Raw genomic sequence first — 25303 nt, forward strand, 5'->3', positions numbered from 1 at the left:
CAAAACTTCACGTCCAAAATTAACATTTTTATTAAATCAAGTTTAAAAAAAATGTTCACTGTAGAAAAGTCAACAAGGGTTTTAAGAAAACCAAAATATAACTTTTTATACAATATATGTATATATTAGCAGCAAACTACTGAGATTTTAATATCTTAGTAATTTTAAAGAAAACATAAACATTGTATATCAGTATGGAATGTCAGTGAATTCACTTTATCCTTTTTTTTCCTGTGATTTGGCCCTTCTATAAAATCCTTTATTATTCCCATTACAGAATATTAAGAACAAACTTAGTTTTGACTACAAAGTAGTGAAACTATGGCTGGCAAAATCTGTTTTCACTACATCATAGCCACGCATTATTTTTGAGAATAACAAATGAGCATGATAACAACAGGTAATTGTGTGTAAACTCAATTTTTAAGTTGTAATAGCAAACCAACTTATACCACTTAGCATTTGTCTGCGTTTAAATAATTTGGTGATATACAAAATTTTAATCAAATCTGATAATTCTATACTGCTTGTTGATTTTTAAATCCTTAATAAAAATTATGTATAACCTGACAATCTGCATGCAAAGATATCTATGTATATGTATATTATGTATATATACACAAAAGTGTATGTACATACATATCTTTACCTTTGAATTTCTTTAAATTTCTCATTTAAGTATATCTGTAGAATATAATATCACCAATTGAAAGTTTCTACTAAATTTCATGTTAGCTAATGGCCATTGAAAATTGTGTGGCAAACCACTGTTATTCAGCTTAGTACTTCAGCTTACAAATTAGTCAAACAAGATTGAATTACCAACTGTCCAAAAGAAATAAATTTTTTCTCTTGATATTTCCTTCTAATAGCAAAAAGGAAATATTTTTACAATGAACTTTTACTTTTTAAAGAGTTAAAATTGTTAAAGAAATCTCATTAGTCTTCAAAAATACTACAAGTTATATAAATACAATTTTCTTATAGTTGAATACTTCAGCTATAATCTGTGTTTAAAAAATTTCCTTTGGATTCTTCCATTTAGCACTTCAAGTTTTCATTCTGCAACTCTGACAACTGGCTCAGACTTGTTAAGTTTATATCAATCACGTCTTTCAGAGTTTGCTACTGTGTGATACCTGTGTACAATAAATAGAAGAAATTCCACCAAATTTCAAAAGCAACATAATAATAATGAAAAATTCAAAAATACGTAATATAAAAAAAGATGAAAGTAAAACAGGTATTTCCTTTTCACTACTACCTTAGTGAAATACAATCCTTTTTATCCTTTTAAAGTAATGTCATAACTGTCATTTTTTAACTTGTCAAGAGGATAAAGTTTTTGGGTGGCCCAACCTTTATTTTTCAATTAAAAAAAATAAAATAATAGGCTGAATTACTTTCATTAATATACACATCAAGTTGCTGAAACGGTGACTTCATGTAGTTTTGCCCTTAAAGATGGCACTTGCAGGTACAAAGATGCAGAGATGTCTACAGGCTTCAGATGTTTACTTGAAAAGATTCTTCAACGGCAGTTTGATATTGGTTTTCTTCATCTAGTTGAAAATTCACAAATTCTCCATAATCAAACTGATGTCTTTGATTTAGATGACTAACAAAATTTCTAGTAATCTGGCTAGGATCTCCCCAAGGAAGAGACACACAAATAGGACATGTCACAGGAACTATGTGAAATAGGTGGTTACTGTTACAGTGATCAAGTAAACGCTGTCTGGTAAAATTTGACTCTTGACACAAGGGACACCTAAAGGTGGGATGCCCAGAACTTGTACTCTGTTGGTAAGTTTCTGTGTTATCAGATGTGGACGTTTCACTCCTATTACTATTCCCTACCGAATCCTGAGATATCTGAAAGTTTGGAATGAGAGAAGAAACACCATATTCATCCTGAGACTTCTTACAATATTTATAATGATGTCTCATGCGATAGAATTTAATCTTTTTGCACAGCATCTATGGCTACCAGAAAACTTCCTCATGATATTTTCAAGGTCTAAGGCCCGTTCTGGACACGCTCTTTCTCTTCTAGTCACATTTCGATGACATAGGGGACTATGTATTCCACTTTCTCTCATTGCAGTCAGGAAACATTTTCTACAGAAACTCCACTCTTGTAGTAACTGAGTAATAATGAACAGAAGGGTAACAAGAAGGGAAACTGTCACTTCAATATCCAGAAATCCTGTCAGTTATGTGCTGACAGGCCGAGGTCCACACGGGCGTTTTGAGCACCTCCTGACAGACTGGGCAGTAGAAATCATCTTCAGTGTAGGACGTGGCCGCGGACAGCTCCTCGGCCATGACGGGGCAGAAGAACTAGACGATGGCGGCGGCAGTGGTCGAGGTGGCGGTGGCAGCCCGGGGCCAACTCCCTGCGCGGACGGTGGCGGGGGAGGAGAATCCTCCATTGAGTGTTTTATTTGGTTTATTGTCTCCTTCATTTCAAGGATTTCCAGTTTTTTTTGAATCTTTCTTTGTTGAAATGATCTTTTCCTTCCTGCAGGTGCTCTGTCAGCTTATTGGTATTATCATTCATTGCCTGCATTTGCTCTCTTATCTCATCCTTTGCTTCATGAATCATCTTAATCATGTATAATCTGAAGTCCTTTTCTGACATTTCTTCTAAGATACTGTCATTGGATTCTATTAATATAGAATCTAGATTTGTTAGGATCATTTTCTTCCCTTGTTTATTCATGTTGTTCATATATCTTCCCCTCTAGCAGTGCAGATCTGGGGTATTGCAGATTTCCCCCTATAGGCTTGTACTGGCCCTATAGGTTTCCAAAAACCTTTCTTTAAGGGGAGATCAATATTAGCAGACACTATGCAATCCTAGACCAAATAGCACCTGACAATGAGCTTCAAGCCTCCAGCAGGCGTCTCAGGATGGGTTTTGCCCCACTTAAAGATCGGAGCTATGGCTTCCAGGATTATCCAAAATGGCTGCTCTGGCTTGGAAATGTGTTGGCAAATGGGGAGCTGCAGCTCAGGGTGTGGCTGTGGTCAGCAGGAGGTCCTGGAGGCGGGATGTGGTTGGTCAGGCATGGGTCCTGGAGGTAGGGTGTGTTTGGTGTGGTTGTGGGATCCTGGAGGCTGGTTGCAATCAGTCAGTCTGGGATCCCGGTGACAGGGCACAGTCAGTTGGTCTGGGGGTCCTTGGGGCAGGGAGCAGTCAGTCGATGTGAGGGCCCCAGAGGCAGGGAGTGATCGGTCGGGCTGAGGGATCCTGGAGATGGGGCTCAGTCAGTCCGGCCAGGGGTCCTACAGGGCCTGGCTGTTATCTCAAAATGGCAGCAGCCACGTGTAAACAAACCTGTAGGAACTGTAACAGTGAACTTCCAGTAAACTGGTGCTCCACTGGTGGTCAGCAATCAGTTTGCTGACTGTTGTCAGATGATTGGGAGGTGAACCTCGTGCATTGGGTGATGGATAGGTATAAGGCAGGCGATGGACAGGCAAGAGGCAGGCAAATGGCGGATGATAGGTGCCTGACAGTGAGCAACCCGCACTCAAGGAAGGCGTCGATATGCTGGCAGATTGCAGGTGATCACAGCAGACAAATGGGGTAAACAGCAGGGGATCAATAAGCAGCAAAAACTGCCTTACCAAGAAACAGATATCCTCTGCTTGAAACCGGAGTTAGAGCGACAAGCAATGCAGCCTCCCTCTAGTCTGCCATCTTAGATGTCCTAAAACCCAATTTTTAAGACTAATTGTTCTAAAGAAAAAAAACAGAGTCCAATTGGCCTGTCGGTGACTTTGTCTTCCTCACACAGGGAACCAGTTGGTACTCCCTGTCAGGCAACAAGGTCCGATGTACCTCCTCAGGGCCCGCCTGAGGAGAATATGGGGCCGAGCAGGATGATGAGCAGGATGATGAGTGTCGTCGGCAAGGAAACACACCAGAGCCAGGAGGTCTGTCAGTGCACGAGGCACAGCAGGAATCTCAACTTTATTGTATGAGTCAGGGGTATATATGGCCAAGGGCCCAGCGGCCTTGTGGCGGCAAGCCACCTCCTTAGCCAGAACTGTGGGTGTGTAACACCTAGGTGAGCCTGGAGAGCGGTTCCAGAGCCTGGAGAGCGGTTCCAGTATTTTTAAAAAGATGCGTATCTGAGCTAATATTGCAGAACCTTTGTTTTATACCCCCTTCACAAAGGTTTGAGAACAAGGTCCATCCATTGTGTGTCACATTATTGGGCAAACTGTTCAAGTATTTTTTACAACTTGTGGTATGGAAGAAAATCATTAAGGATGTAAAAGTCACACCTGCCTATTTGCTGTAAACATGTAATGGAATTGAAGATAAAAGTGTAGTTCATTGAAACAAATGAACAAAAATACTTTTACTATACAAGGGTGCTGGTGCAGAATATGTGTGTGTGTGTGTGTACGTGTGTATGTGTTGTTTATACATATATACATATATATGTGTGTGTGTATGTGTGTGTGTATACATATATACATATATATATGTGAAATATAGCATTTTATACTTTCAAGTGTTTTGAAACAAGAACAAAAAATTTTTATTTCATTAAATGATATTTCTGGTGGTTGTCAAGAAACAAAGGACCAAAAGCACATTTTTATCTTTTTTCAAATTTTTGACATATTGGAAAAAATCTAAAGAAAAGATAGTGCCTTATTTTCTTTTATGTTCATGTAGTAAGTATCTGGTAAGATCAGCTCCTCCCTCAGAATAAAGGTTAATGCATGTGACTCTGTCATCCAGTATGTGAAAGAAGATATGAGGGGAACAAATGGGTTGAGGCTTTGAATTACATGATTTGTGCCACATTACCTTAATGCAAATTTGTCAAATTTGATACTGTGAAAATCACTGATAACTGTTCTAATATCTGACTTGTTATTTTTAAAAAACATCACAATTGACTACTTTTGGTTGTAACAATCTTCAATGTCAACCCAAAGGAATCTGAGATAATAATTCTGTGTGACCAAAACACCAACTGACAGACAGAACCAGAGCTTTGTTCTATTCGGAGAAGGGGGATCTGTTGGTTTTTATTTTTTTTTTTTTTTTGTTCTATTATTTTTTTTATTTGTACTGGAGATAATAGTATACCTAGACAAAGTTTTACACAAATATGATTTTTTTCTTTTTTAATTTTCACTTTGTAAAACAGTGGTCAGCCAGAAAAGCAGTTGGCACCTTCGTGGTGAACTCTCCCTGGTCTTGTCTCACTTGCAACCATTTTCAAATTATTTACTCTGCAATAGACAGTTGTTGCTTGTATCCGCTAGTTTTGCTTTAATGTGCCACTGCTCTTTGGGCTACACATGCCGTTGTTTTGATCTATTTACAATACAAGCTGTGCCATTATGATTTCCATTTGTTTGTTTGGTTGGATAAATTTGTAACACTCAAACACTTGAGGTGACAGTTGAAAATGATACCAGCATTTGATCCAGCTTCATCTAAAAAAAATTAACATTTTTGATGTTTATCAAAGGTCTTTTATGGGAAAATACATGTTTGAAATAACAGATGTGTGACATTTGTGAGTAATGTTGGCTCTGAACAAATTTTGGAAACGGTTGAAAAAATATTGAATCAACTGAAAAGAAGCATGGATTTTGAAATGTGAATGACTTGGTATTATAATTCTTCACTGAATTTATTTCTTATTAATTATATTTTAAGACATTATTTTTCACACAATATTATTTACTTTTTAGCATGGATATACTGGAGTGTCCCGTGTGTTACCATAGAACTGACATGCATTTTTTGTCTAGTTTTTATTTCAATAGTTTTCATGCTGTATAACCTATTGGTTATGAGAAACATATAAAATAATGTATTTACAGCCACTGTTACAAGTTTATAGTGTTTAAGTTTCTATCTTGTTTTATATGTATGTTATATACCATCGAAAAAGAATTCTTTTCATGATTGAGAAAAGGATAGAAAATGCAATACCACAATTTTGATAAAAGAAACTTGCCAATTGCTTTGCAGTACTTTTATTGAGTGTCTTGGGCATTAGTTAGCTAATGATGAGTGAATTGTATACTTGTGGGTTTTAGATGGGATTTTACATCACTTCCAATTTAATTTTTTATTTCTTTGCTGTTTATATTAACCCACAGTATTATTATAATGAATGATATAATACCAATCTAAAATAACAACAAAATACAGGAAAATGAGGGTTATTGGAGGAGAAGACTAATGTGACGGGAGTCACTAAGGGTAACTGCTTTGTAATTCATTAACGTCTACCTCAGGACATCTTCCTCTGTTTACTGTGTTTTCCTGTGATGTGTTTTATTTTATAGAATGAGCTTAAAAGCAACTGTTACCAAGTAAACAAAATTTAATATAAATTAAAACCAACATTGAACACTAAATAGCAACGTTAAACTCATTTAACAAAGTAAACACAAATCTGTACAGTTCTATACAATGTAGACTATTATCACTGTGGAAGAGAAAAGCCACAAGGCAGCTGCTGCTCCTCCTCCTGCCGGCTGATTGCAGCTTCTCTAAACTGCAAGCTTCACCTCAGAAGCTGGGACGCCAGGACCAGAAATCACTGTCTGCCCAGGTGTCCCTGTAGAAATCTGCAACACAAAACCAGGTGCAGGGTCACATGGGAGGAGTTTCTGGCCACAGAAACAGTGGCAAGGACCACAATTTTCCTCAGGTTGTGCAAGGTGACTTTGGGCCCTGATCTACCCTGGGATCTGGTTGAGGAAAACTGAGGCTGCTCTGCTGCCCTAGCAAGGGGTGTTGTCTATGGGCAGAGAATGTCTATGAATGTCCTCCAGGAGCAACTTCCCATGGACATTCATCTTCAGAACCTTCAGAGGCTGCTCCCTAGAGAGTGAACATGAGGCAGAGGAAAGGGTTCTCTAGGGAAGTTGGGTGAGAAGGTTGAGTAGCACACATCTGGGCACCCTGAGGGGCAGCAGGTGTGCTGACACAGGCTGGAGCAAGGAACCTGCTCCTCCAGCCCTACCTCCTCTTCAGCTTCATCCTCAGACAGCTTCCTGCACTGATTTTAACCCTACTTGTACCTCCCCTTGCAGAGTCATGATCACATGCAATAGTGGCCACTTCAGTGCTCTCCTTGCTTCTGCTGGATTGCATAAAGTGCAAGAAAGGGAAGGAAGCAGTGGAGAATATGTGCACTTATTTGACTCCTGCTCCCCCTCCCATTCTCTCCACACTCACATTTCCTATTCCTGTCCTTCTTTGTCTATTTTTCCTCCCTTGAGCTCACATTTTGAATCAGGACAGGATCTCTGGAACCAGATTCCTTTTGGAGGAACTGCTTTCTAACTGTGCAAATTGACATATGAAAGGAAGGGTACGATCATGCATGCTCAGAGCCAACAGGGGTAGGAGAACCCAGGTGTGCACGGTGGCTACAGCAGAGCTAGTCCTTTTGGGTCCTATGTACCAGAGGAGAACTCAGTTTTTCTGATCCCACCCACTCATGTTCAATGCATGGCCTTTCAGGTGTGCTTCGCATGATTGAGTGGTGCAGCCTGAGGTCATAAAGCAGGGCAAGACTAAGAAAGTTAGTGCAGAGAGAATTATGAGACATTGAAGATCCAAGGACTTTAAAGATGTGTATGAGAAAGTTCCCCTTAGAAGAGTCATACAAAGTGGGAAAGAGGAAACATGGAAGAGCTACAAGGAGTTTATAAAAAAGAAAGGATGAAAAAGAGACATCTATAGGAAATAAATTACTTTCACATTTCTGGTCGCATTGTCCTCCTCCTCTTCCTCAGTATCTGTAAAGTTGCCTTCAGCATGGACAAGAGCAGTGATGGTGATGATGTGGCCTTGGAAAAAGGAAAGGAAGAGTAAAGTCAAGGTGGGAACTTGAGTTGCTGCTGCTCCTGGTGTTCTGTAGCCCAAAGTCAAAGCTCTCCATTCTTCTCTCGTCTGCCCTCCTGTCTCCTGGCTTCCATCACCTCACCTTGCAATGAGGAATAGGTCTAGGATCCTAAGCACTGGTTTCCAATTCATATTTTCCCACTGTCCTCATTGATTAGAGAGTACTGAAGTGGCCACTATTGCATGTGACCATGACCATGCAAGGGGAGGTACAATTAGGGTTAAAATCAGTGCAGAAAGTTGTCTGATTAAGTTGTCCTCAGGTAGGGATGTCTGTCTCATCATGTTCCTCCAATAGGTATCCACTCTTTCCCTGACTTTCTGGACATAGCCCTCTTGAACGCAAGCAAATTCAGATTTTCCTCCAAGTCCCAGGGTGTGAGAATTAAATGAGAACTGGAGGGGAGAAACATGTTCAAGGTTGAACCTCTCCCCACTCTTTACAAGAGAACCCAGACGCCTGTCTGATATAGATTTCTTTAAGTCCCCCATATTTAGGAGTGCCTTCTAAACCAGGAGTAGACAATAAACAAAAGAGAAAGGGCTGCTATAAAACCAGAACATGCAGAGGGGAATTTGACTCCTTTCACACTGCTAAGCACAGATGAGAATAACTCTGACTACACGTTCACAAGACGCCTCTAGGAAAGTGTGTCCCACTAGATTCCTTCCATTGTGGGCCAACCCAAAGCCCAGATCTAAATTCTTTCTTTCATGATTTCTAGGAAGTGTCCACCAATGATAGCCAAGCTGTTGGATATTTAGTGGAGGCAACTTCAGGACAGAGTGGGTCTTATAGGGAAGATTATGTGTCACTAGCAAAGAAAAAGTTGTCCTCTTACCAACAGGATGTTCAAGACAGTAGATCTACTAACTCTCATTCCTACATCATTAAAGTATGAAAGTAATACATTTTTTCAGTTGACTCCAGGAAACCTTTCTTTTTGGGTCACACCAAGAGGACAGTTCCCTACCTGTAGGCTCTTCATCTTCACTGCTCGAGTCCCATGCTTGGCTGTACATCCCACCTTTAGAGACAAACATCAGCAACAGACTTAACTAAGAGTGTCTCATGCTTTCTTCTTCACCAATTCAGATCATGAGGAGTGCTAGGGTTGGATGATGTTGTCCCCTACAGGATTATGTGATTGAGGCTTGGTCCTCAATGTGGCCATAATCAGAGTTGTGAAACTTGTTGGAAGAGAGGTCTGGGTGAAGGTAGGAAGGTCACTTGAGGGCCTCAGCCTCACAGGCAGGAATATATTTTTCTCACACCCTTGTTTGATCCTGGATTCTATAGGAAGACCAGATGAGACATCTGATCCCTGCTGGCATCCTGTCTCCCCATGTGAGGCCTCCCTCCTACAACTGCATCCATGGTGACACCACCAATCATGCAATACAGCTAAGAGGGCATTCACTGAATCCAAGCAGATGCCAGTGACATGCTCTTCATATCCAGAGTTGTAAGCTAAACACACCTGTATAAATTATTCAGTCTCAAGTGTGTTCTTTATAGTAATAAAAAGAGAGTAATGCTAATATTAATATTCTGGATCACCCTGATCTGTGTTCTGGCTTCAACAAGATGCTGTAAACAATAGCAAACCTTTAAGTGGTTCGTTGACAGGAGTGACACAAGGCTTTGTCCTTACTGAGTCCTATGAAAATTTTTCAGGGTTTTGATGGGATATATTTTCCATGCTAATTGAGGTATTCTTGGTTTAAAAGAACTTAACATGTGTATGGTTTATAGTTTGATTCATTTACACATAATCATGTACATAATCATGATTTATTGGAGATGGCATTTTTGGTTAAAAACATTGACACTGGCATCTTGGTCTGAATATATCTAGCAAAACAAACACATGTACAAAAAGTAACACACAGGCATACTCAGAATTCCATCACATGAATTCATGCATAGACACGCCTGTCTCTCATTGATCTAAACCACACCACTCAAATCACACAATTGCTATGAGGGACTGCAGAGAATGGCCACAGTTTTGTGTGTGGTTTTCTGTTTCTTTTGGTTTGTTTGTTTGTTTCTGAAAATTTCTACCATGACTCCCTCATTTCTCTTCCTCCAGCAGGAAGTGGAATCACTGTGACTGCACAAAAGGCTGTAAGCCCCTCAACCCTTGGCATCATCTACATTACCCATCAGCAGGAGAGTGAGGCCAGGATACATACCAATTACAGTTCCTCTGGAAACCTCCTGTAATTACAGAAAAGGAATCACTTATGAAGGTCAAGTCATGCTCTCCCCTATGTGCACAAGCCTTTTCTTTACTGGGTGACATTAAAAAATCAGATGAGAAAGTGTCCAAGTCCAGGGAACTCAAAGGTAAGGACAGTGCAAACCAGCTTCCACCAAACAACACAAATTTTTCAAGGATGATTTGTGTCTCAGGTTGATTTAAGTTGACAATTATGGACTTGATTGATCAGGTGGGAAAATCACTGCCAATCACAAAGCTTGCTAAGGTACAGAGTGTAGCTGATGCTGGTAGTTGTTAATGTTGCCTTCAATGAGGTCTCAGTTGGTAACAGCCAACCCTGTGACACTCCCCCATTGAGGAAATTGTGTATGTCATCCCTAATATGTCTCTAATATCCAGGTGAACCTATCATAATACAACAGAAAAAGACACTAATGAGCAGTACTTGCATTTTAGAGAAAGATAAACAAATTTACCATGGCATATGATGGTTCCTCCTGACCCATGGTTTCTGCAAGATGTGACTCCATCATGCCCTTTGGGGGATCTAGGAAGATACAGAATGACTATTAGTATACTCATGTTATTGCCTACGAATTATTCAGGGCATTTCTTGATATAGACAGTAGTAAAATCATATGGTAAGGAGAAGATGAAGACAGAAATGAGAATCAGAGTCTTTGCTTTTCCAGCTTGACTGGAACCATGTGGGTTATGTATGTTTTACATTTTGTACACCTCAGGGGATATCTGCCTCCAGAGATGACCACTGAGGCCACCTTACAAGTATGTAAAATATTTCACACCTCTTTAGGGGACATGAGTACAAAAATATATTGGAATAACCTAGAGTGGGGACATATGGCTGAGTGATGAGTACAATTCCCTATCCAGAAGGATCAATATCAGGGCCCATTCCTGAGCCCTATTTGCCTCTTCTCCTGACACAGTCCAGATGTGGATCATTTGTCTCATCATCTCTATCTATAGATTGGGGCAAAGTAAACTGAACTCCAGACCTGGGTGTTGAAGGAATTGTTTCATGCAAATCATGCATTAGTGTGGGGTTTTATTTTAGAAAATTGACGCTTCTCCTGGGCATGTTAGAACACAATTTCTGAGGAAGTTCGCACATCCACACAAACACATACAAAATTATTATTACACGAACATGCTCAGGGTTTCTTCCCACCCTCATTCAAACACCATAATGCACACCACCAAAATGACAGGTGCATCAGGATGGTGGTCGATGGTCATAATTATTCACTGAATTATCACTCTGTCACCACATCCCAATCCTCATTTCCAAAAGCAATCTGAAATCAGGATAAATTTCTATAGAAAATTAGGCAGGAAACCCTGACCTATTACAGTACAGAGGTTTTTCCTCAGCACGTGAGGCAATTAAGAATACTTACAGTTTTCATTTTCTGCAAAGTCCACCTGCAGTTACAGAAAGGAAGACTGTGTGAGCATGATATGATGAGTCTTCTTTGCACGTCTTCTGTTGTCTATGGTGACATTAAATAACTCAATGGGAAAAAACGATTGATCCAAGGGCCACAAATAAGGCAGAGAGGGCATGTTTGAGAAAGACAGGAGCATTGTATGAGGGATTTCTCAGGTACAGTTTGATGACATGCACACAGTTCCTTTTGTACCGAGGAAAAGTGCTACCAAGGAAAATGCTCACTACAATCATTTCACAATTGTTGATGTGGTCCATTAATGTCATCTTGAATGAGGCAACAGTGTAATAGACTTGTAGTTGTAATTCCACACAAAAGAATCTGTGTGACACATCTATAATGTACACTGTCAGATGTTCATGCCTGAATATGAACTAAAAGAAAGAAAACATTTATACTTAGGCAAATATAAGATAAAACTTACCTCAGCAATAGATGGTGTTTTTTCTTCTTCCCAATCAAATGATACCACCTCCATGATCACCCGGTTGGCATCTAGGGGAATACAGTATAAGTGTCAGCATTTTGGTTTGCTGAAGATCACTCAGTGGGCGTTCTTGCTATGGACATGGTCTAGGGTGTACGGAGATGGTTGTTTAACACACACAGGCTCAAGTGCTGCGGGACCATGATATTTTTTGGATTCCAAGAAAGAGGAGTCCAGGTAGGAGATGAAACACAGAGAAACAGTGGAAGGAAGCACAGTGAGAAATGAAACAGTCCAGTGTTACACTGGAAGATTTCAGCATTCCTTGAAAGCACTTGACAGATCCATGAGGAAGAAATGAAAAAGTATAGTGTTGAATCGACCAGCTGTGTTATAGGTCAAATTATTTCCATCCAAATATATGTTCAAGTCCCAAAACCAGTACCTCAATATTTTACCAGTTTTGAGAAGAGAGTCATTGAAATCTCATGCATTAAATATATTGTGGTGGAGAATGGTGGACCTATTGTGCAAATATGATGACTTTTCTCATAAGGAAATGGGACACATTCAAGAGAGACAAATGCCATGTGAGGACTGAAGCAGAGAGTTTGACCAACAATCCAGTACAAGTTAGGAATGGGCAAGAAAATATTCTTTCCTACAGTCTTCAGAAGGAGCATGGACCTGCTTATGATTCATTGTGGAATTTCTAGCCTATAGATCTCTGAGATCGTACTTCAAGTCAAAAAATCTCCTGCTTGGACATGGTAACTCTAGGAAACTAGCAAAACCACTATCAATCACATAGATCTAATTGGCCTTTGTACAAATACTTCATTCAAATATAAGAAAATAATTTTTTCAATGTCATATGAGGTATTCATCAAGATAGAGTATATTTTGGCCCTGAATAATACATTGACTACTTGAAAAGTATAGAAATCATAGAAAATTTGTCATTAGGGGAAGAGAAATTTGCAAATTGGAAGAAGGATGCACCTTGGGTAGTTCCTCCTTGCCTTACTTGCAAGGTAAGGAAACCACTTCTCATTGAGTTGGGTAACTAAAAGAACTCACCAAAACTTCATAGTGAACTGCAAAAAATTCATGGAGACATAGAAAGTCAGAACCTCAAGTATAGGAAATAATACATTAGAAGATGAAAGCAAAATGGCAGGTAGAGAGAGTCTTTATTTCTTGTAGCTACATGACCTGGAATTCAACAGCAAGAACACTGCTTTGCTCTGAGGTGGGTGAAAGAGGGATTTCACTAAAACCCAATACTCTACAGTCAAGGAGTCTTAGAGAATCAGAATGTTGGGCACATGAAACAAAGAAGAAAAAGAGTATATTATAGCCAAGCTGGTAGTGGCAGTTCCAGCCGTAGCAGTAGTGGCATTGCTAGATCACAGAGGTAAAATGCACAAAAACAAAAGCAACAGATTTAGTGTGGAAAATCCTGAGAACATAGAGGCAGCCTTAACTTGGCTGATCCGGAGTCTTCATTGCACTGTACCCTGGTGCAAGAAGGTGCTCAGTTCTTCCCACAAGAGCAAGCAAGGCAGGAGCCACCTTGACACAGCCAAGCTGAGGAGACTCGACCTTGATGATCTGAGCAGGGACACATGCATGGTCTTGACAGGCACCTGCCAAAGGACCTAGACTTTGCCTAGAAGAGCTAGAGCTGGAGGTATGGAGAGCATTCTAGCCAGGGGAACTCAAGTCAGAGATGTGAAGGAGAGCCCTGCTCCCTTCCCCCTTTGCGTCAGGTGACACACAGGAGCAGCTGAAGGGAATTGAGAATTTCAACAAGCTTCTTTAAGGAATGAGGTGGTGTGAGTGCATGCCCAGAGAATAAGCCCAGGAACCATGGAGAGGCTCTTCCACAGACGGCAGAGGGGGTGACATATTTGCTCCCCAACTGGACAAATGAAATCGTGGGGAGACCCATGGAATACATTGACCCGTGTGATTCTATTTAACACCATCTAGACAACAATGACAAATTTGAAACACACGTGAGTGCACACATCGAACCAGGAATGTATAGGAAACCAAAACAGACCAACTTCTATTAAGAACGAAATTGCAAGGTCAATTAAAGCCTTCTGTCAAAAAAGCATGGTACCAGATGGATTTCCAGCTGACTTATTCCAGACCATTACAGAAGAACTGAGATGACTTCTCTCAAATTATTCTATGAGATTGAATGTGAGAGAACACTCCCAAGTACATTCTGCTAAGCCAGTATTTCCTTGATATCACAACTATAAAAGATGCATCCAGGAATAAACACCACAGACCAATATACCTGTTGAACATAGATGCAAAGTTCTTTAATAAAACATTAGTAATCTGCATTCTAAATCATATTAAGAAGACCAGACACCACAATCAAGTGGTCTTCAAGCCTGGGATGCAAATTTGGTTCAACATGTGCAAATTAATAAAAGTAATCCACCACTTGTCATTGTTAACATATGAGAGGTTCCTCAAAAGCTCATGTGTGAGACAATGCAAGGTTTTGGTCTGAAATGTTTGGGTTATGAGAACCTTAACCCAGTAAAGGAAATCATTCCCTGAAAGGGATTAAGGGAGTGGTATCAGAAGGTAGAGAGTGTGTGGCTTAAGCAGGGGGTCATTGGGGGTGTGATTATGGTTACACATTTTGTACCTGGAGAGTGGAGTCTCTCCCTCTGCCTTCTGAACATGTCTGAGCCACTTTTATCCACCTCACTATTCCACCATGATGCTCTGCCTCACCTCAAGTTCTAAGGACTGTGGCATGCAAAGGACTGAGACCTTCAGATCCATTAGTACCTTAATAAACTTTTCCTACTCTAAGTTCCCTGCCAGGGCTTTTACTTCAAGCTTTGAAAAAACAAAGCTAACACATTACATAAGTGGAATTATGAATAAGAATCATAAGATCATATCAATAGATGCAGAGAAGGTATTTCAGGAAATACAGCAACATCCATTTAAAAAATACTGGAGAAACTCAGCATAGAAGGGACTCAATCTCCACATTATAAAAGGTATACATGAGAAATGCAAAGCAACATCTCACTGAACAGAGAGACAAATGAAAGGTTTTCCTCAAATATCAGAAACAAGTAAAGACTGTCCACTTCTATCACTTTTATTCAGTATAGTTCTCAAAAGTCAAGTCAGAGCAATGAGGCAAGAGAAGAAAATTAAAGGGATATGAGTAGAAAAGAAAAAGTCAGATTCTCTCTGTTTGCTGTTGACAATATCCAATATTTAGAAGACTCCAATAAATTTCACCAGTAGAAGTCTACACCTGATTAGTTTATCAGTGTAGCAGGATAAAAGATCAACTCTCCTATATCATTAGCATTTCTATACTCCAACAGTGATTCAGCTGCAAAAGACTTCAGGAATTTCATCCCTTTCACAATAATCTAAAAAAAAAAAAACACCTGGGAATTAATCTCATCAAAGTGGTGAACTAATTTGACAATAAAAACTATAGAACACTGAAAAGGAAATCAAAGAACACCCCTGAAGATGCAGAGACTGTTTATGTTCTTGGATAGGCAGAATTAATATCATCAAAATGGCAAAACTACCAAAGGCAATATCCAGATTCAATGCAATCCCCTTGAAAATACCAATGACTTTCCTTACAGTATTGAACACCCAATCCTGAAATTCTTTTGGAATAAGAGATTCAGAATTGCTTTGGCATTTGAATTCTGAGTAAGAAAAGAAATGCAGGACACATCACAATACCCAATCTCAAAGTAGACTACAAACCTGAGTGGCAAAAATGCCATAGTATCAGTCGCAAAATAGATATGACAGTCAATGTAATAGAATATACGACACAGAGATGACCCATCTACTTACAGCCACCTCACACTTGATGTAAGTACTAACACTATATGATAGACAGGAGATAGTGGTTTAAACAATAGGTGCTGGGAAAACTGAACACCCATAGAAATACTGGCAAGGATGTGACAAATGAGGAACAGTGACACACTGTTGGTGGGACTGCAAATTACTACGATGGCTCTTGACAGCAATATAGAGATTCCTGGAAGAACTGTGAGTGGACCTGCTCCTCTCTGCTTTCAAAAGAACTAAGATTAGCATACTATCATAATACAGTGACTTTGATGTTTGCAGCAGGCCAATTCACAGTAGGTTAATGGTGGAATGGACAAAGATGCCCATCAATAGTTGAATGGATCAAGTGCACAAAACTCAGTGGGAACTAGATCTTCACTTCTGGAGCTACAGCACCGCTGACTGACTCAATAGCCATAAATCTGCACACAACAAACAAAAGAAGAACTGGAACTCTGAATAGACTAGAATCATTACTGAAGGATGGGCACACTGACTCAACCCCACAGTACCTTTGTCCAACAGTTTGTCAGGGTACACACTATTTGGTGGCCACAGGCGGACTCCTCTGGCCAAAGGCCTACGGAAGTCTTCAGGATGTGTTGTTGACTTCTTTTCCTTTGATGGGAGGCAACAGCCTGGGAAATGTGATAAAGTAGTATCAGCTGCTGAAAACTTGCTAGCAAAAGAACAGAGGGTCAATAGCAGTAATTCAAATAACAGTTCAAGTAGTTTTAATTGACATGACAATTGTAAATATCTGGGAACACATTTGACCTTTGAATTCAAGTATACAATGATAGCACACCCAGCAACTTAAATATTTGTATTTTTTTCCAGTTGGAAGATTTCTGTCATTTTCAACAATAAGAATGTTCCTGGAGGACATTAGCTTAAATGAAATGGTCAGGCACAGAAGGACAAATGCTGCATAGTGTCCCTGTTTGCTGGAAGCTGAAAGTTGACCTTATAGAAATGAGAGCAGAATGTTAGATTCCAGAGTGTGGGAGACAATGTTACAATTAAATATTAGGAAAAATTACTGGTTTCTATTGTGCATTCTTTGACAAGATATTAAAATAACACAATCTATGTTTCAAGAAAGTTAGAGGAGAGGGATTTGAATATTCTTAGAATTCACACTTTTGAACACATTTTTCACCATTGGGGCAGCAAAGCACCTGAGTCAGATTGGCCTTAAGGATTGTATTGCAATGTGGAGAGGTCTAAAAGGCAACCGACTATTGAGTACACAAACACCTTTACTAAGGTGAAATCATAGAAAGGCAGAGAGAACAGTGACCAAGAGCAGAATCTGTGGCCATGTGACTTATGTTCAAATCCTACCTCAAAGCTGTACATACCTGTGAGAGTTAAATAAACCCCTCTGTGCCTCAATTTCTTGTGTGGAGATGCAGAAGTGTTCACCTGGCCCATGTAATGCTACCAGGCTGTCAAGATCACATACAGGCAGCCTTAAGAAGATTGGTGCTTCCTATGTGTGCTAAAGTTTCCATTCATAAAATGTGTGGAAGAGTAAGCTTCAGCTTGATCTTTGGCAATATTTGAACAGTGAGTTATGAAACCAATATCATCCTCCAGGGTGGTGGGTGGTGAAATCCAGTCTTCATTCTTTACAGTTGGATATCTGAAAAGCTCATGGAGAATATCTATTATTTCCTGTGATCCCAAATCAGCCTAGAGGGATGAGGGGAGCAGACTCCTCAACCCACAATGTTGAGTTTAGGCATTTGAAATTTGGATGTTTTTATGGGACTTGTCCAGAACCACAACATTGCTAGTGGATGTGGGACAGTAATGTAGGTGTTTATCTGGGATCAGAGATCCCTGAACACTTGAGCCCTGTAGTTGGCACCTTAGAACCAGGACCCCTTAACTCTTCTCACTCTTTCACAAATCGTCCTCCTTGAAGGCCTCCTTGGGAAGATGATGTCCCAGAAGTGTTGACTGAGCCAAATCTCTTGCCTCTTCCTTGAAATTAGTGACCAAAAATAGGATAATTTCATCCAAAGCCTCTCTGAAGGTTGAAGGTAGAGTCGAAACTTGTGCCCTCTTCCCCCAGGGTCTTCTCACGGCCAACTGCCTCAGAAGAAGTCTTCCTGATGAGCAGTTGACCCCCCCAAATGTCAGAGCCGTGTGTGCCTGAGAAACTGTTTCAGAACTCAGGCCATTCCAAACCAACTGCCACTTGATTTCTGTGCCAAGGGCTATGTATCCTTATGCTGTTATGAGCTGTTAGTGTGAGTTAAAGGGGGGAAACAGATACCCTGGGGTGGTCATGGTGCGTAGGTGGGCTGAATGCCCCCATTTCTGTGAACTAATATTTTGTCTTCTTTTTCTTATTATTTTGTTATCTTTACAGACTGCATTTTGATTTGTTGTACACAAATGGGGTACATCATTTCATTTCTTTAGTTGTGCACAATGTAGATTCATACCATTCATGTAATTATACATGTACACATGGTAATGATATCTGTCTCATTCCACCATTTTCATACCCCCATCCCCTCCTCCCTCTCATTTCCCTGTAGATAATCTAAAGTTTCTCCATTTTTCTGTCATCCCCAGCCCCCACCAGCATTTCATATCATCATCCACTTATAAGGGAGAACATTCAGTCTTTGGTTTTTGAGGATTGTCTTATTTCCCTTAGCATGATATTCTCCGATTCCATCCACTTATCTGCAAATACCATAATATTATTTTTCTTTATGGTTGAATAATATTCCATTGTGTATATATACCACAGTTTCTTTATCCATTCATCTGTTAAGGTTATTTAGGTTGGTTCCTCAATCCAGCTATTGTAAATTGAGCTGTGAATATTGATGTGGCTGCATTACTATAGTACGATACTTTTAAGTCCTGGATATAAAGCAAGGAGTGGGATAACTGGGACAAAATGTGGGTTCATTCCAAGTTTTCTGAGGTCTCTCCACACTCCAGAGTGGCTGCACCTATTTGCAACTCCACTAGCAATGCAAAAGTGTGCCTTTTCCCCTACATCCATGCAACATTTATTATTGTTTGTGTTCTTGATAATAGCCATTCTAATTGGAGTATGTTGAAATCTTAGAGTTGTTTCAATTTGCATTTCTCTAATTACTAGAGATGTTGAACACTTTTTCACATGTTTATTAATCATCTGTATATTTTCTTCTGTAAAGTGTCTGTCCAGGTCCTTGGTCCATTTATAGATTAGGTTCTTTGCATTTTTGGTGTAAAGTTTTGTAAGTTCTTTATAAATTTTGGACATTAGTGCTCTATTTGATGTGCATGTGGAAAAGATTTTCTCCCACTCTGTAGGTTCTCTTTTCACATTATTGATTGTATCCTTTGCTGAAAGAAAGCTTTTTAGTTCAAATCCATTGCATTTATTTATTATTTCTTTGACTTCTTGTGCTTTGAAGGTCTTGTGAAGGATGTGTGATCCTAAGCCACCATGATGACGATTTGGGCCTACTTTGTTTTCTGTTTGGTGCAGGGTCTCTGGTCTAATTGCTAAGTCCTTGATGCCTTTTGAGTTGAGTTTTGTGCAGGGTGAGATGTGTTCAATTTAATTTTACTGCATATGGATTTCCTGCTTCCCAGCACCATTTGTTGAACAGACTATCTTTTCTCCAATGTATGTTTTCAGCTCCTTTGACTAATATGAGGTAACTGTATTTTTCTGGGTTGTCTCTGTGTCTTCTACTCTGTACCATTGGTCTGCCATGGTATTTTTGTGACAATACCATGCTGTTTTTGTTACTGTTGTTCTGTAGTCTAGTTTAAGGTCTTGTATTGTGATACTTCCTGCTTCACTTTTTCTGCTCAAGATTGTTTTGGCTATTGGAGGACTATTATTATTCCAGATGAAGTTCATGATTGCTTTCTCTATTTCTATGAGGAATGTCATTTGAGTGTTTTAAAAATCATTTATTTTTTAATTTTTTCAGACTTTATTTTGATTGATTGTGTACAAGTGGGGTACATCATTTCTTTTCTATGATTGTACATAATGTAGATTCATACCATTCATGTAATCATACATGTACATAGGGTAATGATGTCTGTCTCATTCTACCATTTTCATACCCCCTTCCCTACAATTTCCTTCTACATAATATATAGTTTCTGATTCTTCTCTCACTCCCCACACTCCCACACCCATTATATGTCATTTTTCCACTTATGAGGGAAAACATTCGGCCTTTGTTTTCTGGGGATTGTCTTATTTCACTTAGCATGATGTTCTCCATTTTCATCCATTTATTTGCTGGTGGAGTAGCAAATTGTTGTAGCCACTGTGGAAATCAGTGTGGACAATCCTCAGCAAACTTGGAATGGACCCACCTTTTGACCCGGTTATCCCACTCCTTGGTGTATACCCAAAGGACTTAAGATCAGCATAGTAGAGTAACACAGCCACATCAATGTTTATAGCAGCTCAGATCCCAATAGCTAGATTATGGAACCAACCTAGATGCCCTTCAACAGACGAATGGATAAAGAATGCGTGGTTATATACACAATGCAATATTATTCTGTCATTGGGATTTTAGTTGGAATTACATTGAGTCGGTATAGTGCCTTTGGTATAATGACCATTTTGACAATCTTAATTCTGCCTATCCAAGAACATGGTCGATCTTTCCATCCTTGAAGGTTTTCTTCAATTACTTTCTTTTTTGTAAATTAATATTTTCTGCACTATCACCTGAGCAGATAGACATTTTCAGGTGGCTGAAAACCTGCTTCAGATGCACCACTCTGATCAGGCCTGTTCCCACTGACCTTCCTCATCCCTGCTTAGATCCTTGAGGGCCAGGGGCCAGAGACTTATATTCATAGCAGGGACTACCCAAAACTGTAGCCTCCATTAAGTCCCTCATTTCCTCCATTATTCCATGTCCACTCCACTTCTTCATGGCATTGTCCTTTGTTATTTCCTTCCCAATAGCTCCCTAACACCGGGGATCTTGTGGTCATTACCACTTGGAAACAAGGACTCTATCTCTCTGATCTTTTACATTTCTGCAAATGCCTTGATTTAGACTTCTCTAACATTAATTTTAGAGGTTCACATATCCACTCAGAAGAGTTTGACCTGTAATGACCTTTCATGGGATATCTATTGACTTACTTAGCATCTGTATTCTCTATTTTTTTCATTTCATGAAACCAAGGTGGCTGTTCTTCCCCTGCTTATCGATCCACTCAAAGAGTGCACATGATATCGGCACTAGGAAATATCCACTTTCCTAAATTGAGGAAAATATTTAAGGCAACTAGGTGGAGAGAATAATCAAATATAATAGTTGTGTGATAAACTATTTTGAAAACAAAATTACAAAATACTTATAACTCAGCAGAGTGGATTGAATGTGGAAGATTTAAAAATGAAGAGGAAAATATGTTCAGTACAAGTGAATTGATCCTTTTGAAGAAACAGCCTCAAAATATCAATGTGAACATACCTTCACCACAGCAAATGAGATTTCCCATGAGGTACAGCCACTGAAAACCACACCACTGCTTTTCAATTTGAGCCTCAGCTCACTGAATGACAGTTGGAATGGAAGGTAAGATGTGCATCCTATGTTTCCATTGTGACACTCAGTATAGAATTTTCAAGTCATCACATGCCACATTAAGGGGTGCTGCTCTGGTCTAACTGTGTATTTTACTCACCCAAGAGTGTTTATTAATAGTGTATTTTCCCTTCAATAACTGAATCCTAGACACATACATTAATAATCTCTGTTTAGAAACAAATTAGCAAAAATGTTCTAGCCCTCCCCCAATATTTCCATTCATCCTAAAAGTCTGATTTGAAAGGGCGACATAGCTTCCATTTTGAGAATCAGAAGAGATTCTATTCTTGGTTTGAAATACCAACTCTGCTCATTTCCCACTATTTATGAATCTCCAGACATTTCTAGAGAGAAAAATTTTAAATTTGTTTTAATTCATTTTTCTTTAAAACATTATACTTCCTAAAAATCAATGGTAAAATAGTACAAACATTTCCATGAGAAAAAAAAAAGAGTATGAGGAATTAACAGCATTTATGTCAGTACATTTAGGTAGAAACCTTTTGTATCTTAATAAATAAAATAAGTACATTTTGCCTTTCTGATAGATAGCATGGCCATTTTTGTCTCTTAGTAGCATACTTGCAAATCCAAGGTGGTATATCCAGAGTACTCTATTTGAAATGTATGGAAAGGAATATAACTGGGAAAAGCAAAGGCCATGTTAAGTGACAAAAAATCTGTTTTAACTTGTAGGGAGCCTCCAAAAGGAGAATATTGCATTGGCTATTTTCCCATTTGGCTTTTATATGAATATCAATATTTTGGTTGGGAAAGAAGTACACTTTCTTAATACATAAATTTTATACTTATATAATATTGTGAATAGATTTTTGTTAGTGAACATCTTTTTCACAAAATACAAACAACAATTTAAATTTAGTGTTTAAAAAAATACTTGCTATACCCTAGTTTTGGCAAAGAATTAAATGACTATCTTCACTGTGAATTAGATATAATGTTATCATTGTGTACACTTTCCCCTTTTCTTCTCTACTGACCTGGTCATTAATTATGATTCCTTCTCTAGTAAAAGGCACTGCACAGATTTAATACAATTGCTATGGAAATTAATAGCATTTGTGTCAGTGCATTTATGTAGAAACCTTTCCTATCTTAATATCCCTATTTCCACATATATAGGAAATATGACATATGTTATCAGATGATGTCTTCATGATTTCAAAAAGTTTCAATTTGCTTGGTTTATTTAGAAGTGACACAACATTTTCAAATAGACATAGATAGCATGGAACCGGATACAGAGTAGGCAATCAGTACTTGTTCATTAATAAGTCTACCAAACATACCACATATAAGAGCATTTACGTTTGCAATCTGTTTGTTAATGTGTAGGAAAAAATTCATTTTCATACAATGAAGACAACTGGGCAAAGCTCTCTCATTCCTATGGAAAACTTATAAAGGTCAATGTTTATTGCAAAAAATAAATTTACATCTGTACTTAATATTTACATCCCACTCCTAAACAACTATCAATGTCACAAGAAAATGAGGCAGGGAGTAGTGGTCCTGAGTTCTGTAGAATCTGTAAGGCGTACATCAAAATGAAAAGATGTGGACAGCTAAGTTAAAATGACAAAAATATTTCCCTACTAAGTCTCATAAATGATGTCAATTATGCCCACCACTAAGATCTTTCAGTATGATTGGTTTATTAATGTTCCTATCACCGACTTTCTTGTTAGTGGTCAACAAACTTTTGTCATCATTAGCATTCTTCTTTCATACACTGAATTAAACACTATGTTGTATTGTGGGAAGTGATATGACCAGATATACAAAGTAAGTATAAATATTTTAATTTTAAAGTCTGACGTTCACTATTTTAGTGCCACAAAGGTTAAAGTATAAATATCTTAAAAATATTTCTATGAAATAAATATGGGAAAATTCTGTTAGATATATCAGACTAGACTATCAGTTTTCTCAAAATATAAGAATTTTGACTGTTTTATGGTTTGTTTTGTGAGCATTTGTATTAGCAAAACTGACACAGGAAAAATGACACTGGAAAATGAAGCTTGCAACCTGAGATAAATGACCACATTTCTGTTTTCGGTAAACAAGTAATATATGATCCAAACAGTTTTCAGGTGTAGAATTCTATCATTCTTCATTGTCATTGAAGATGCACTTTATTAGGTATACAAACTTTTGTTTTAAATTTCTGAAAATAACCAGACCTGGTGGAACATGAGTGTAATCTAAGACAAGAGAATCCCATGTTTGAGGCCTACCTCAGCAATTTCAAGAGACCCATAGCAACTTAATGAGGTACTGTCTCAAAATCAAAAAGCAAAAAGGACTGGGGTTGTAGTTCAGTGATAAAGAATGGCTTGGTTCAAGCCTAGTACGCCTACCAAAGTTTTTTTCTGAAACTAATGTAAGATATTTAAAAAGTATACATAATGGATAAGTTTCAAAGTAAGAATATTTGTGGTATTTGTCAGGGAAAACTTTCCTGATTTTAAGATAAATACACTTGGTATCAGGTAGTTGGACCTGTGTTCCAAAGTGTCGTATTGTAATATCAGTACATTTAAATAATGGATAATGCATGTTAAGATAACTCTACTAAATTATAGTTTTAACAAGAAAATTTTAGTAATTACCCAATTTCTTGAAACTAAAAGGAAGTTTGTATGAAATTAGCTTATATTAAGAGAATCCTTCTGAAGAAAGAAATTCTACAAGTCTGAGAATTAAAATTTATTTTTATCTACTAAGCATTTATCCACTTAAAATAGAATATTTAACGGCTTATCCAATAGTACAGTTCATTTGTATAAGTACTACTGGGTTTTCTATAGCTCCTTCTTTAAAAAGAAAACAAATTTTTTAAAAATGAAGATATTGGTTTTATTGATTCTTCTGAACTAAAAGTAATAAAACTCCTAATCACTGTGCATGTTAACAAATACAGTGCATAAACTACCTTGGAAACAGTTTTTGAGGCACAGAATCCCTGACACACCAGGATATATGAAAGACATTCAATATTAAGAAGTCCTTTATAGCATGTCAGATCACAACTTTTAAGATTTTCTTGGTAATACTCATGCTCTATACATAAACAGTATGCTTGTGATTTACCAAAATCTGATGAAATTGCAAGTAAGAAAAAAAAAAAAAAAACAGGTAATCCTGACAGAAAGAAACGCTGTTTAAGTCCCTTCTTTCCCTTAAAGTTCTACAAAAGCTGTGACTTTTTCCATATGAGAAGCTGGAGATCAAAAACTGAAAACTAGGCGATCCAAGTTGGCAGACTAGAGGGTGACTGCATCTGCTGTTGCTCAAGAACCCAGGATTCAAGAAGGGGAGGCATTGAGAGACTTGGACTAAAATAGAGTCACAGGGTGAGTCTCCCTGACCTGGTGAAGCTCGGCCTCGGTGGCAGTCCTAGATAGGGGTTGCTTATCAGAGTGGGACAGGGCAGCTAGAGTCTTCCCCAGGCAGCCCTGCGCATTCCAGCAGTGGGCTCCTACCACACGGCCAGCTTCTCGGAGCAGGCCCCCAAGTGAGAGCCTTTCCACACAGAGCCAGCTCCAAGCCGTGGAACCAGTAGCCGGCGAGGGGCAGCTTTCTTTGGAAGTACTACATTATCAAGTTACTCCAAGACTTCAGGCTTCTGAAGGCTGGGAGGTGATATACTGGAAATCTACAGGGACACTATAAGCCAATAGAGGAAATCTGCAATATCACAGAGTCCCACTGACATCTGACCAATATGAGAAAACAAGGGAAGTAAATGTCCCAAACAAACCTAG

At 38.7% G+C, this 25303-nt stretch overlaps 1 protein-coding gene and 1 pseudogene across 3 annotated transcripts in view; one reads left to right on the forward strand and one right to left on the reverse strand.

The window, feature by feature from the left end:
- LOC306667255 (immunoglobulin lambda-1 light chain-like) overlaps window positions 1-25303 on the forward strand; it is a 759848-nt gene that overhangs the window by 421050 nt on the left and 313495 nt on the right. The gene's annotated exons all lie outside the window — the stretch shown is intronic.
- On the reverse strand, window positions 1459-2328 carry LOC306668896 (E3 ubiquitin-protein ligase RNF138-like; annotated as a pseudogene). The gene is made up of 3 exons: window positions 2221-2328; window positions 1687-2147; window positions 1459-1578 (listed from the first exon to the last, which is right to left on the reverse strand). The product of its transcript is annotated as an E3 ubiquitin-protein ligase RNF138-like (transcript).

This window comes from Sciurus vulgaris, assembly GCF_902686455.1.
Source record: "Sciurus vulgaris genome assembly, chromosome: 8".
Classification (NCBI taxonomy): domain Eukaryota; kingdom Metazoa; phylum Chordata; class Mammalia; order Rodentia; family Sciuridae; genus Sciurus; species Sciurus vulgaris.